General features: G+C 34.5%; 1 protein-coding gene across 1 annotated transcript in view; it reads left to right on the forward strand.

Annotated features, from left to right (window-relative positions):
* LOC140434766 (uncharacterized) overlaps positions 1–15,113 on the forward strand; it is a 108,067-nt gene that overhangs the window by 15,244 nt on the left and 77,710 nt on the right. The gene's annotated exons all lie outside the window — the stretch shown is intronic.

Consider the following 15,113-nt stretch of genomic DNA (forward strand, 5'->3'; position numbering starts at 1 on the left):
CCAAATGTGTCTTCCCATATTTCTCAAGTCTTTATCGATGTTATCGAGGAACATTGTTCTGGGTCTTTCTGTTCTTCTCTGACCAATGGACCTATCAAAAAGCGTTTTTTTAGTTGAGCCATTTTGTTTCATCAATATTACATGCCCTATCCATCTTAGAAGTCTTATCTTAATATATTTTGCAATATCTGGTTCCTGGTATATAAAGTTCTACGTTGTATCGCCTTCTAAATACTCCATTGTTATTTGCCGCTCCATAGATTCGCTTTAAGTTCAATATACATATAATAAATCAGTGCAAATCCTTGATTTTGCAGATGATATCAATATTGCTGGGAAAACCAGAATATCAAAAACGGAAACCGCTGTACGTGAGGCGTATGTAGCATTACAATAATCATTTATAAAAATGGTTTTAATATTAAACACCAACAAAACGAAGAATATAAAAATAAGCAAGCAACCACAAATCCTACGACCACTTGTTATAAAAAACGATGTCATCGAAGTAGTGAACTAATTTGTATACCTGTATACCTATTTTGGGCTCAATTTCCTCTCCTAATCCACAATTATATCAAAAAATACAAAAATAAAACTCTGCAATATAATAATACGTTCAGCCCTAACATATGGTTTAGAGACCTGGACTCTAACATAAAAAGGAATGAAAACATGTTGAGATATTTCGAAAGAAAAGCACTAAGGCAAATCTATAAAACATTGAATGACAATGTAGTGTGAAGAAGATGATACAACTTCGAACTTTATAGAATATACAAGAAACCAGATATTCTAAAACATTTTAAGATGGGACGTCTGAGGTGGACAGGCCATATAGTAATGCGTTCACTGATTCGATATCGTTGTTTTCTATAACAAGGGAATGTGACATTTATGGTTGCGTGCTTATTTTCACGTACTTTGTTTTATCGTTGTTTATTATTAAATCTATTTTTGTAGCTGATATAGGCAAGAATTTGCACTGATTTATTATACATTGAGCAGGTGGTTGTGATTTGTGGCATGCGTATTACTTTTTCCAAAGAAATATTTGACAGTATAGAGGGGAGAGGGTCTCCCTGGCGCAGCTTGTTATTTGTTATAATAGATTCAGACAGTTCCCCGTGGATTCGTGCTCTACATTAAACTTTTTTAAGAGTTAGTTTTGCCAATCGATTTAGTATTTCTAGCTCTTTCATTGCTTTGAACATTTCTCTTCTATTCGTAGAGTTGTACCACCTCCGAAACCAGACTGGCATTTTCCTAGTATTATTGCTCTGTGGTTAGAGATTTAAAGATATTTTCTTTTTTGTGTATGGTGCAAACTATTCTGATATTCCAATCACTGCGAGAGATTTCTCTGTCCATATCGTCGGTCCACGCGTACACATATGTTTACAAATTAATTAAAATTCATATTTTTCACGTACATTCAGGTACGTTTCTTAATTTGAATTTGGAGCCACATATCGTTCCTTGAAGCACATCTACTTGTTTATGTAAGAAATACTTTAAATTGATACCAGTACCTACCTGGCAATTAGTTGAACTGCAAAGTTTGTGTTTTGAGGACGTTAAGAAAATGGATACTCCACGAGGTAAATCTTATTAAATTTCTTGTAAAGTTAGTCATTGAAAAAAATAAATCTGGTTGTATCGTTTTCTAAGGATTCATTGACAAGATATATTATACAGTATTATTTAAATTTTACTTTCTGCAAAGTTATCAGTCATCAAAAATATTTGATCATAGATGTGTACATTAGGTTTAAATGCCATATTTGAAAATCTTTTCTGAAATTTTATTCGAAATAAACCTACCTTTTTTTTTTAATATTTAGACGCTGTAGAACCTTTTTTGTATTCCTTTTTCTAAAATAAACACTATTTAGCGAAAAATGTTTCTTTTTTATTACCTCTAATACAATGACGAGTAAAATGTACGCATGTTAATAGTGTTGTATGAACCCAACGGTCACATATGTCTACATATTTCTTTTTATATTTAAGAAAAAAAAACTTGGTAAAAATTGTTTCGATAACATATTTGGAAGTCATTCAGATCAGAAATTAATAAAATAACTCTCTGATTAATTTTCTCGGGTCTGACGAGAATATATCTTTTATGAGCTGCTGTAGTGCGATTATGATATCGTAGCCATCTTCGTTATATAGTTCAGCTGGGAGATTATCTATTCCGGATGATTTATTTCTGGCTAGTTTTGTAATTGCGTCTTTAACTTCAAGAACCGCTAGTAGTTTCTCTTCCTTCTCGTCTGTTCTGTATACCTTACCTCTTTCGTCTTCCAGGTTTTCTTCTTCCTCTATATTCAGTACCGAGTTAATTCACCAATCTGTTTAATACATCTTCCTCTGTCATTAAAAGGTCACCTTTCTGACTTCTACATTGGCTTGTGGTTGCCTTGAATTATTTTCTGTTGATATTAGCTTTCTTATAGAATGCTCTGAATTCTTTCTCTCTTTGGATCTGATGTGACTGCGTCAATAATTTGTTTATCTTTTAAATCGTCTATTAATCGTGTTGATTTTGATTTAGAAGATATATCCAATTTTTTTAATAGGTAAACATTGATCCAAACGTTTGATGATTCGAAACTCGATGTTTTGGAAATCTAGAGATATATAAATTTAAATAGATTGAAATAGATAGAAATAATCCACATATTATATTTTTAAAAATCTAAGTGGCATTTCCAACAAATTAAAGTAATTTAAATTTAAATTACTTACACTTACTCTAACTATTACTAAAAAACCTTTAAAATAGGATAACATACACAAACAAAAAATAATTATGGAAAACGAAATGTTAAATTATGTACTTACCTCAAAAATTCCAAATAAAGAAAATGTCCGGCTATTGTTCTAATAATTATTGGGAATTAATTTTTTCCACAAAAAATAAAATATTTGCAAGAAAAATTATATTTTTTGAAATCTATGGTTCAATTTACTAAACTTTAAGAAACTTTTTTTTTTAAGTATAAAAATGATTTTTTTATTAACAATTAAGTAATCGTCGTCATTATATAATATATACATGTATATATTATATAATTAATTTTAATTAATTCACAATAATAACATCTTAATGCTACAGATCTTTTAAAGGTAAGATCATTTACTTAATTGTTTTTCATATAGATGTATCGCTTATAATACTCTTTTAAATGAACTGATGATGCCCAATGAACATTGGGCGAAACGTCTTCAATAAATAGATAAAGTAGCACAACTCTTGTCTTTTTTATCTCTAAATTGACCGAAAATATCCCATTCACTTACGAGTGCACATTTTTATATATATATATATATATATATATATATATATATATATATATATATATATATATATATATATATAATAGATATATATATATATATATATATATATATATATATATAGATATATATATATATATATATATATATATATATATATATATATATATATATATATATATATATATATATAAATGTTTTGGATGGGTTGGAGTCAATAAAAGGGGCTATGGGTTAACTATTTATTATCTCGAGCTTTCAATTGTCTTTACAATTATTATCAAGAGCTGCTAAAATAGACAAAATATCTTACAAAGTTGAACTAGAAAGAAAAAAATTTTTTGTGAACTGACCAAATAAAATTAGTTTGGTTAATAAAATTACTGCAAATACATTTCAAAAAGAATTAATACTAAAATGCCCTTATCTAATAAATTCTTCCCTGAAATTTTAATATAATTTTGAAAACATTTTCTTAACAAAAATTATTGAATTTATAAATAGTTTAAAGTAGCGACCAATTACAAATAAGCCTCAATGTCATAAATGCGAACTTAATTTAAATAATAATAATTTAATAATTTAAACAAAAGATCAGAAATTCAAAATCTAAGCAAAATTTATAATTATATTATTTCTTTATAATTTATATATGAAACTTGAAAAATATCACATTTTGATTAAATTTTCCATATATCTGTTACATTTTTTCAGACATCTATCAATGGTAAATAAATCTTCTTCTTTTTTGTTACTAAACAAAAAAGAATTTTTAAACAAAATTTTATTTTTGGCAATATAATTGTCAAAAGTAAAAATTTTAATTTGGCATTTATGACATTGAGGCTTATTTGTAATTGGTCGCTACTTTAAACTATTTATAAATTCAATTATTTTTGTTAAGAAAATGTTTTCAAAACTATATTAGAATTTCAGAGAAGAATTTATTAGAAAAGGTATTTTAGTATTAATTATTTTTGAAATGTATTTGCAGCAATTTTATTAACCAAACTAATTTTATTTGGTGAGTTAACAAAAAATTTTTTTCTTTCTAGTTCAACTTTGTAAGATATTTTGTCTTCTTTAGCAGCTCTTGATAATGATTGTAAACACAGTCGAAAGCTCGAGATAATAAATAGTTAACCAATAGCCCCTTTTATTGACTCCAACCCATCCAAAACATTGATATATTTTTTCCAAACGAGTCACTAGTACTTCTTTTTTCTTACTCTTTATATATATATATATATATATATATATATATATATATATATATATATATATATATATATATATAAACGATGACCAGAATAATTGAATTTCTTAAATTTGACTAAATCAGTTTTTTGGGTGTCAGTAATGTAACATTTTTCCAAAGTATAAGACAAATCGAAATTGTTGTTTAAGAGTTCTAACCAAAAAATAGTCAAAATTTACAACTTGCCCTATTTATAATCAAACCAAATAAACATGCCTTGTGTTGAAATTCTAAGGATGATGTTTTAATCTCCGGATTGATAAATTAAAAAATACATAATATACAATTAACTACATACTCATACAAAAATCAGAATTTGATATCAATCCGGAGTACAAAACATTACCATCTAAATTTTAACTCAAAATATGGCTATTTGTCTACAAAGATCGAAGCCAAGTAAGTCAACTGGCCAGTTGGATGTTACGAAGCTCCAATTGATAAACATCAACAGGAGACAATGTTTTCTATGTACAATAATTCTTTTTGAGAACAATTTCCGGATTGGAAATTGTACTCCAAAGTATGTGGTTTATGCAAGATGGTACACTACTACATTCTAGAGAGAGGGCAGTGAGAACATACTTAAATACCACTTTTCTGAACGTTAGATTGGTCGTGGTAGTCATATTCCTTGGCAATGTGGTGAGATATTGATATAATTATTTAATTCGTAAAAATCCCAAAAGGATACTTATTATTCATTACGTAAATTATTTACACATTTTTATTAGGACAATTAGAAACTAGAGCACAGGTATTAAATAACACATTTGTGTCTTGTTTCATAATACTTTTGCTACAAATCTAACCTTAAAGACTCAGCATTTTTACAATAACATCATCGTTGGCCTAATAACGAATATTGTTATAAATATAGTAAACACACAGGCAATTTAGTTTAGCATATTAGTCCGTTAGTAAATCATAATAGTCCATTAATTCGAGATGTAATTATAGTTACTCGTAAGCTGTAACGTAATCATATAAATAAGTAATGTCATCGATAAGTTATTCCGTATGTGTCTATAAGTAACCAATAAATGAGATACATCACAGTTTAATACACTAAACAACTTCTGCGCTACATAAGATGTGGTTCCATAATATACCATAAGATTTGGTATGTCTCCAAAAGAATATATTCATCCATTAAACATTATAGCCACCACTTAGCCCAGAATTTATTCCGCTTGATTTTGGTGTATAGGGCGCATTAAAACAACGTATCTATAAGAATAAAAAAAAAATTCGCAACCAACTATGGTAAGATCAAAATACTTCAGCAGTTTCTTTCGAACCAATTATGCTATTTAATATGAGACTAAAATATATCTTTTATGAAATATATTGACAAATTAATTAAAGAAAATGGTGGACAAATCGAACACTTACGTTGACATAAAGTTATGTTATTTGGTTTAACTATTTCTTAATTTGGTTTGTAAATAAAATGTTTTGATTATGACTTTAATTTAATATTAAACGTAAAATGTTTGATTTAAAATCGTATTATTTTCTTATTTGTCAAATCCTTTTATTAATTATCCTGTTTATATATTTATTTTATTTAATATTTCGTTAACTATTAACTTTAGTTAAAGGTATTTTATACCAAAATTTAGAAGTATTGATGTTTTTTTTCTATCTTTTCTTCGTTGCCTGGAGTAATTGCGTTAAATCAGAATTATGCAGTTGATTTGTAAAATACGATTATCTCGAAAACTGTTGAGTTTTAAAGTTATTAACAAGTATACCTTTTCTTTTGTTAAAGTAATGTATTTTTAATATTTTTTATCACAAATACAGGTAACTTGAAGAGCAAAAAGTTAAATGCAAATTGATTATGTGGCGCCCTCTATTGGCCACATTAAAGTGTGCACCAAATTATAATTTGTCATATTTAAAAGTGCCCAGTTGAAAATTTTTATACATAAACGTTTACAAACATAAAAGTTATAACGAAAAATAAAATTTTTAATTTCCACTTTAATACCTTATATCTTTCTTAATATCAACATTTTATTAAAGCATGTTGGCTTAAGACGTAATATTTTAAAGTGCAGAATCTACAGTTTCTGTTTGTACAATTACTTAAGGATCACCATGTATATATATATATATATATATATATAATATATATATATATATATATATGTGTGGAGGAGGATACAATATCTGATATTACAAACAACGAAAAGTAAAACTTAAGAGCGATATACTTCAATTATAACTAAACTTACCGGATGTTTTAATTGTTTTGTTTAAAAATAAGATAACATGTAGTTACTGAAACCGCTTTCTTCCGTTTATTAATCATACAAAAAAATTTATTCTGGGAATTTTACTAATCAGATTGAATATGAATGATTGGGCATATTAATAGAAGCACCGCTCCAGTCCATCAATCGTTCTTCAAAAAAATTGATCTCCGAAATGGAAAACCAATATTTTATTTTTTTTTAAATTTATATTGCTAAATAAAATTTTTAAATTGAGGTGCTGCAGATGAATAAATTTCAAATAAATTTATCCGATTGTTCTTTTAATAGGATTCCTAATGCCTATTTATTTATCTTCTTAGTTTTAACTTGCTGATATATAATTTTTATTTATTGAATGATTTTTGTGATAATATTTTGCTGTAATTTTGATGCCTTTCAGCCGTTTTGCTATTATTTTAAAGAGATTGCGTTCTAACAGATTTTAGTTTCTTCACTTCAGTTGTCTTTATGCATGTCTGTGAATTTTCAGCTGTGGTTATAACTGCCCAATTTACAACTAACATTTCTCGTGTTTAATATAGGCAACTTTTATTGTTTTGTACTAGTTTTTCAGATTATATTTATCATGTATTCTGATATTCTATCGTGTCGCTTCTCCATCTGTCTCTATTTGTTTATATTTTCATCTAAAAAGTGCCCCATCGTAATTAAAATTTTGGAATTAAAAAAAACATTTTTTTTTCAATATTATCTACGCGGGGATAGCTACTTCGCTAAGATTCTAATGAGATAATTTTTGTTATTTTTATTTTGGCAACTACTCCAGTACTTTTGAAATGATTTGGTTAGTTTAAACTTTTCAAGAAAAAAGTTTCATACTGTTTTTTATTCATTCATTTCATCTTGAATCTAAAATATGAAGGAAAAAAGAAATGCTCAACATAAAATGAAAAAATATGCTTACAAATTAAAAAATATTATAAAAAAATTATTGTGAACGATAGTCTTTCTTAGTATTGTTGTGAATTTATTAAAAGGTTCAATATTTATAACACTTACGAATTTAATTTATTTCTTTATTTATATTAACTTATCTGACAATAATTTATTATATCCGTACGTAACAAATTCGCGAGCGCGGGTCTTGAGAATTAACTGTTCCTTCCAAATAAAGTTCCGTCATTATATACCAGTGCCGTTATCTCGAAAAATCTAAAACCTTCGATGGCGAAACGGTAAAGGCAAACTGGATTTCCCTCGCATCGGTTCTGGAAGGTCGCTCAGGTAAATCGAGGCCTCTCGTAAACTCTACAACATATTAGAATAAAAACATGTTACAGGTTAAAACTATGACTCATATTTTTACGTAACATTGCCCCCCTCTCAAAAGATGGTTCCTCCTGGAACCTTGTCGGGGCTAGAACTGGAACGGTATGCTGGTATCGGCAACTGGACCCTCTTTTACAACTTCCAGTTGTATAAAAATGACAAGGGACGGTTTTCTCTCCGCACCAGTAACTATGCGGATTGCAACAGACTAACACCTGGACTTCGGTGTCTTTAAAGATCTCCTCCACCATATTTCGGATAACCCTCCAATCTAATTGGCGGCACTCCAACTTTGACATGGCTAACTTTTGCACGTCGGACTCTAGTACGTGCTCTCTCAATTGAAGTAAGGCTTCCCATACATCTCGGTAGGTAGGTTGGTCACGGGCAGTGTCTTTTGTTACCAGGTAGAAAAGGTAACGTGATGCATCTTGGAGTTTCAAGGTTTTACCGGGAGCTGGCACTTGGCATTGAAGTTCTGCAACTCGACCAAACTTCCTTCGAAAGACGGATGCCAACCCTGGTGCGTCTTTGATACTGGCCGGGATGGTAAGGGCCAGCGAGTAGTCATCGGGGAGCGCGAGTAGATCTTGCTTTTCTTCAGTGGTAACACCATGTCTCGCTTTACCGGTACCTCCATAGGCACCCATGAATTCCTCAAACGTGAGGTCAGACACATCGTGGATTTGGTTTACTTCCACTTCTTCATCTACGTTGTGGTCACCTTCGAAAGACGCCAACCGGTTATGGTGTACTATCATCGGCTTTCCCCTCGGAATCTTGCTTATTCGGTAGATGACATCGTTGATCTTCTCCATAATGAGGTATGGACCTTCCCAAAACTGCTGCAATTTGGGAGAACAACCTTTTCGCTTCTTGGGATTATACAGCCATACTTTGTCGTTCTTCTTAAAGCAACCCTTTTCGGCTTGTGTATCGTACCGTTTCTTCATTCTGTCGCTAGCGATCTGAAGGTGGGAACGGACCAACTCATGTACATCGTCCATTCTTCTTCGTAATTCGATCACATAATCTTCACCTGCTACATCTTCTCCAGGTTTACATCCAAACTCGAGATCACAAGGTAGTCGCATTTCGCGTCCGAATAGGACTTTGGCTGGTGTCTGGCCTGTTGATTCGTTAACAGCAGATCTGTAGGCCATTGTGAAGAACGGAAGGTATTGGTCCCAGTCTCGCTGATGATCGGACACCATCTTTGTCAAATACTTGCCAACTGTCCTATTCATTCGTTCTACCATACCATCCGATTGCGGATGATACGCGGTAGTTCTTGTTTTCTTCATGCCTAGTCTATCACATATTCCTTGGAATAGATCGCTTTCGAAGTTCCTGCCTTGGTCACTATGGATCTCCAAAGGCACTCCAAATCGGCTGATATATTCTTGGATCAACTTATCTGCAACGGTGGCGGCCTTCTGGTCTGGAAGTGCGTAAATCTCGACCCACTTAGTAAAGTAATCCATTACTACCAGCATGTACTTGCCTCCATTTTTACTTTCTGGAAATGGCCCAGCGATGTCCAAAGCTATTCTTTCAAACGGGCTTCCAACATTATATTGTCTCATAGGAGCTCTCCTTTTTCGGTGAGGCCTGTTACTCGTAGCACAAATAGTACATTTCTTACACCAGTCTTTTACGTCGTCGGAACTGTTCATCCAATAAAACCGTTCCCGAATTCGCTGAAGGGTTTTCCTTACACCAAAATGCCCTCCCGATGGACTGTCGTGTAACTGACGAAGTACTTCGGCTATTCTGCTCTTTGGGATCACCAACTGTCTTCTCTTCTCTGAACCGTCATCATTTTCCAGGACTCGTTTAAGCAAGCCATCTTCGATGATAAATGAGTCCCACTGGGCCCAATACGTCTTAACTACTGAGCATAGGTTTGATATTTCCTGCCAAGGTGGTCGACGGTTTTCCTCTTTCCATTTTCGGATTTTTTGTATAACTGGATCTCTCTCTTGTTCTTCCCTGATCTTAGTAGGCGTCCAGTCGTTGTTGACAATCGTCGTTCTTAGCACTGCTGCTTCCTTGGATTCCGTTTTGTTGCAGTGGGAACACTCTGCTGAGCATGGCCTTCTGAAAAGAGATTCAGCGTTTCTGTGGCTAACTCCGGCCCGATGCTCAATCTTAAAATCGTATTCTTGGAGTCGTTCGATCCACCTGGCTATCTGACCCTCTGGATTCTTAAACTGCATCAACCACTTAAGGGCGGCATGGTCGGTTCGGATTAGAAACTTTCTGCCATAGAGGTATTGATAGAAGTGCTCTACTGATTTCACTACTGCCAGAAGTTCTCTTCTCGTGACGCAATAATTCCGTTCAGGTTTTGAAAGAACTTTACTAAAATATCCGAGAACTCGTTCCTGTCCTCCTTGAATCTGAGACAGCACTCCTCCAATTCCCACATTACTTGCGTCCGTATCTAAGATGAACTCTCCTTCTGGCAGTGGATACCCTAAAATTGGTGCTGTTATTAAATGCTTTTTCAACGTTTCAAAGGCATTTTGGCAGTCTATATCCCAGCGGTATTCTCTTGCTTCCTCTGTAAGTCGCGTTAATGGCTTAGCGATATCTGCAAACTTCTTAATAAACCTCCGGTAGTAAGTACATAGTCCAAGAAAACTTCTCACTTGATGTTTGTCAGTTGGTTTTGGCCATTCCTTAATGGAATCGATTTTTCCCTTATCCACGGCCACTCCTTCTTTACTGACTATATGACCCAGATAATTGACTTTACCTTGAAATAGCTGGCACTTCTTGGGGTTTAGCATCAATTGGGCAGCTTTAAGTCGATTAAAAACGTTTTCTAAATTCCTCAAATGATCTTCGAATGTCTCCCCCAAGACGATTATGTCATCTAAATAAACCAGGCATGTTTTCCAAGATAACCCTCTCAACACATTTTCCATAAGCCTCTCAAATGTCGCAGGAGCATTACAAAGTCCAAATGGCATAACGTTGAATTGCCACAATCCAGATCCTGTGGTGAAGGCTGTCTTTTCTTTATCTACTGGGTCCATTTCTACCTGCCAGTATCCAGACTTCAAATCCAAAGTAGAAAACAATTTACTTCCAGCCAATGTGTCCAATGTGTCATCGATCCGAGGCAGAGGATAACTATCCTTCTTGGTAACGTTGTTCAGCAAACGGTAATCCACACAGAACCTCGTCGTTCCGTCTTTCTTCTTAACCAGGACCACCGGAGAGACCCATGGGCTCGTAGAAGGTTCTATCACCCCGTCTTTCTTCATTTCCTGAACAATCGTTTCAGCTTCCTCTCTTTTTGCCTGTGGTAATCGTCGAGCTGTTTGACGAATTGGCTTAGCATTACCAGTATCAATTTTATGCTTAACAACGGTAGTTCTTCCCGTTTTTCCTCCTTTCGGTACGAAAATATCACGATACTGCCGAAGAAATTCCCTTAATTTCCTTTTCTCCATCTGGTTTAGAGACTGTCCTGCAACTGCAACCATTTGGTCGAATTTGTCGTTGGAATTATCAGATGTCGCCTGACGAATTATGGATGTCACAGGTACACAAGTTCCTACTTTTGTCTCTTTCTTTATGGTCACTGGGTAGTCGTTGACATTGATAAGTCTCACAGGAATTTCTTTAGCCGAAGTCACCAATTCCTTTCCAATTATGATTCCACGGCCAACCTCATCGTCGTGGTTCCAAGGCTCCATCATAACAGGTCTCCCTTCGTCTACAATTCCCTGTAGTCGCGCTACTATGACCGTTTCGCTTCTCGCAGGCACGACTGTATCTTCTGTAATGGCTGCTTGCACAGTGTTGTCATTATGTGGATGGAGAAATACCTCCTCGTTGCCAACTTTGATTACCTTATTCTTAAAATCCAATTGGAATCCATGCATATTCATTACGTCCATTCCTAATATAACATCCTCTTCGATGTCAGCAACTATAACAGTATGGACAAACTTTTCTGCCCCAATTCCCAATTGTACCTGGATTTCTCCATGAATGTTGGCATTTTCACCTGTAGCGGTCCGAAGTCGTAACCTCGTTGGTAACAGTTTCTTTCGGCTGTTTATAACTGTCGGGCGTATAATGGTTCTGGTCGCTCCGGTATCCACCAACAACGTATGCTTTTTACCATTTATGTCTCCATCTACATATACACTATCTTCACGACATTTCAAAGAAGCTATTAGTATGAGAGGGTCTTTGGAAAAGTTCTGGGTCGAAGCTGCCCCCCTAAGGCTGACCCGTTCTAGTTTTCCTGATGGTGAGTTTCTTGATTTGCGTCGTACCTAGGGTGCTTACAGGAGCTTCGTACGTGTCCTATTTCGCCACAATTCCAGCATCTGATGGTCTTCGTTTTCTTGTATGTCATGCTTTTCATCATATTAACGAGCTGGTCAAGTTTATCTTCATCTCCTTCCTCTTTTACAGTCCTAACTTTACTGTACCCGCCAGAGGCCTGCGTAGCTGACTCGTATTCGAGGGCGGCGGATAGGACATCAACCAGCGTCTTGTGACGAGCTAATCGTAGTGTTCTCTGCATTTCATGATCACGAAGACCAGCAATAAACGTTTGAACGGCCAATTTTTCCATCATGTCTTCGGGAGCTGTTGGATAAGCATATCGTACTAATCTGGCAATATCTACCTCATATTCTTGAAGAGCCTCATCTTTCTTCTGTCTACGATTTTTAAGCTGCGACTGATATACATGCTCCAAATGTTCGTGGCCATATCGCATATTTAACCTCTTCTTCAGTTGTTCGAAATCATCGGTCTCCTCTACGGCTATGGTCTGAAGCACATCTAAGGCATCTCCTCGAAGAGCGATAGTCAGGTTTACCGCCTTTTCTTTTTCAGACCATCCATTTGCTCTTGCGGCTGATTCGAACTGTTTCATGTAGTTGTTCCATGATGATTTTCCGTCGAAAGTTGGGACTTTAACATGAATAGAACCTCCACTTCCTTCAAATTTCGGCCGTGTCTCCAACTTACATTTCGTCTCGTCTTCTTTTGTCTCTGCTGTAATTGGATTGTTTCCTCTCTCTGCTGTCCCTGTTTCCTCCAGCTTCTTTTCCATCTCTTTCATCTTTTCTTCGAAGGCCGACATATCGGCAGCAACTTGGTTTTTTAACGAAGATATTCTATCGTCGAGGGCAGACATCTCAGAAGTGACTTTAGAGATTTCCGAAGAGATGTTAGCAGAAACTTTGCTTTCCAGGGACGAAATCTCGTTAGAAACTTTGTTTTCTAATGACGCGATGTCACCAGAAACTTTGGCTACATCAGAAAATACCTTCGAAATATCGTCAGAAACTTTGTTCTCTAATTTCGAAATCGACGAGATAACAGCATCTTCAAATATATAAGTCTCTGGATCTAGTCCTTCTTCTAGCAAAGCGTTCTTTAGTCGTTGGACTAACTCAGCCTTTTTTCCGGTAGAAGCTAATTCTCTGTCTTCGAGATGTCTTCTTAAATTAGTCACTGTCAGCTCATAAATCGTCGTCATTTTCACAATTTATTTTATATTCACTTGTATTATTATTATAAGTCTAATTTATGTTCGATCCCACTTCTGACACCATTTGTTGTGAATTTATTAAAAGGTTCAATATTTATAACACTTACGAATTTAATTTATTTCTTTATTTATATTAACTTATCTGACAATAATTTATTATATCCGTACGTAACAAATTCGCGAGCGCGGGTCTTGAGAATTAACTGTCCCTTCCAAATAAAGTTCCGTCATTATATACCAGTGCCGTTATCTCGAAAAATCTAAAACCTTCGATGGCGAAACGGTAAAGGCAAACTGGATTTCCCTCGCATCGGTTCTGGAAGGTCGCTCAGGTAAATCGAGGCCTCTCGTAAACTCTACAACATATTAGAATAAAAACATGTTACAGGTTAAAACTATGACTCATATTTTTACGTAACAGTATCAAATTTAGGCATCAAAAGACAGGATTTGAGCTTTTTCTTCAATTGCCTTGTCCGTTGCGAACGTTGGCTATCAACATGGCAATTCTGATCTTGTTTGTGGCTCTTCTGAATAGTTCGACCGGTATGAGCCCGAACCACTTCCGCAGATTTTGGAGCCACGAGTGTCTTCTGCTACCTGGCCCACGCTTACTGTCTACTTTCCCCTGGACAATCAATTGCAGTAGACGGTACTTCGTCTCAATCGTGTCTCAATATGTGGCCTAGATATTCAAGCTTTCTTTGTTTGATTGTGCTCACGATTTCTTTCTCCTTTTCGATTCTTTGGAGTACTTCTATGTTAGTGACATGTTCGGTCCAGGATATACGAAAAATGGGTCGGTACACCCACATTTCGAATGCTTCTAGTTTTCTCGTGAGCGTCTCTGTCAGCGTCCAGGCCTTCATACCATATAGTAAGATCGGAAAAATGTAGCATTTAACTAGACGCAGTTTTAGGTAAAGAGACAAACCCTTGCTTATGAGGAGCTTTTTCATATTGTTAAATGCTGCTCTAGCTCGTTCTATTCTCGCCTTAATTTCTGTGGCCTGTTACCATTTTGCATTTACGTTGATGCCAAGGTACACATAAGATTCTACATGGTCGATTAGTATGTTACTTATCCGTAATTGTCGAGCAGGTTGTTGCTTTTTTGCTTATCAGCATCCACTTTGTCTTCTTGAAGTTGAGGCTCAGGCCGTATTCCTCACTAACTGAATAAACTCTTTCCATTACCTGTTGTAATTCGTCTATGGTACTGGCAAGGATCACCGTGTCGTCGGCATATCTTATATTGTTCGTTAACTCGCCGTTTATTTTTGTGCCCTCATTTGAATTTTCCATACATTTGTTAAATATTTCCTCGGAATAAAAGTTAAATAGGAGTGGGGCTAAGATACACCCCTGACAAATACCTTTTTTGATCTGCACCCTTCCAGTGAGTTCGTTGCCAATTTTTGCTCTTGCTGTTTGACCCCAGTATAGGTTTGCCACAATTCGAATG

The sequence above is a fragment of the Diabrotica undecimpunctata genome, chromosome 2 (genome assembly GCF_040954645.1).
Source record: "Diabrotica undecimpunctata isolate CICGRU chromosome 2, icDiaUnde3, whole genome shotgun sequence".
NCBI classification, from domain to species: Eukaryota; Metazoa; Arthropoda; class Insecta; order Coleoptera; family Chrysomelidae; genus Diabrotica; species Diabrotica undecimpunctata.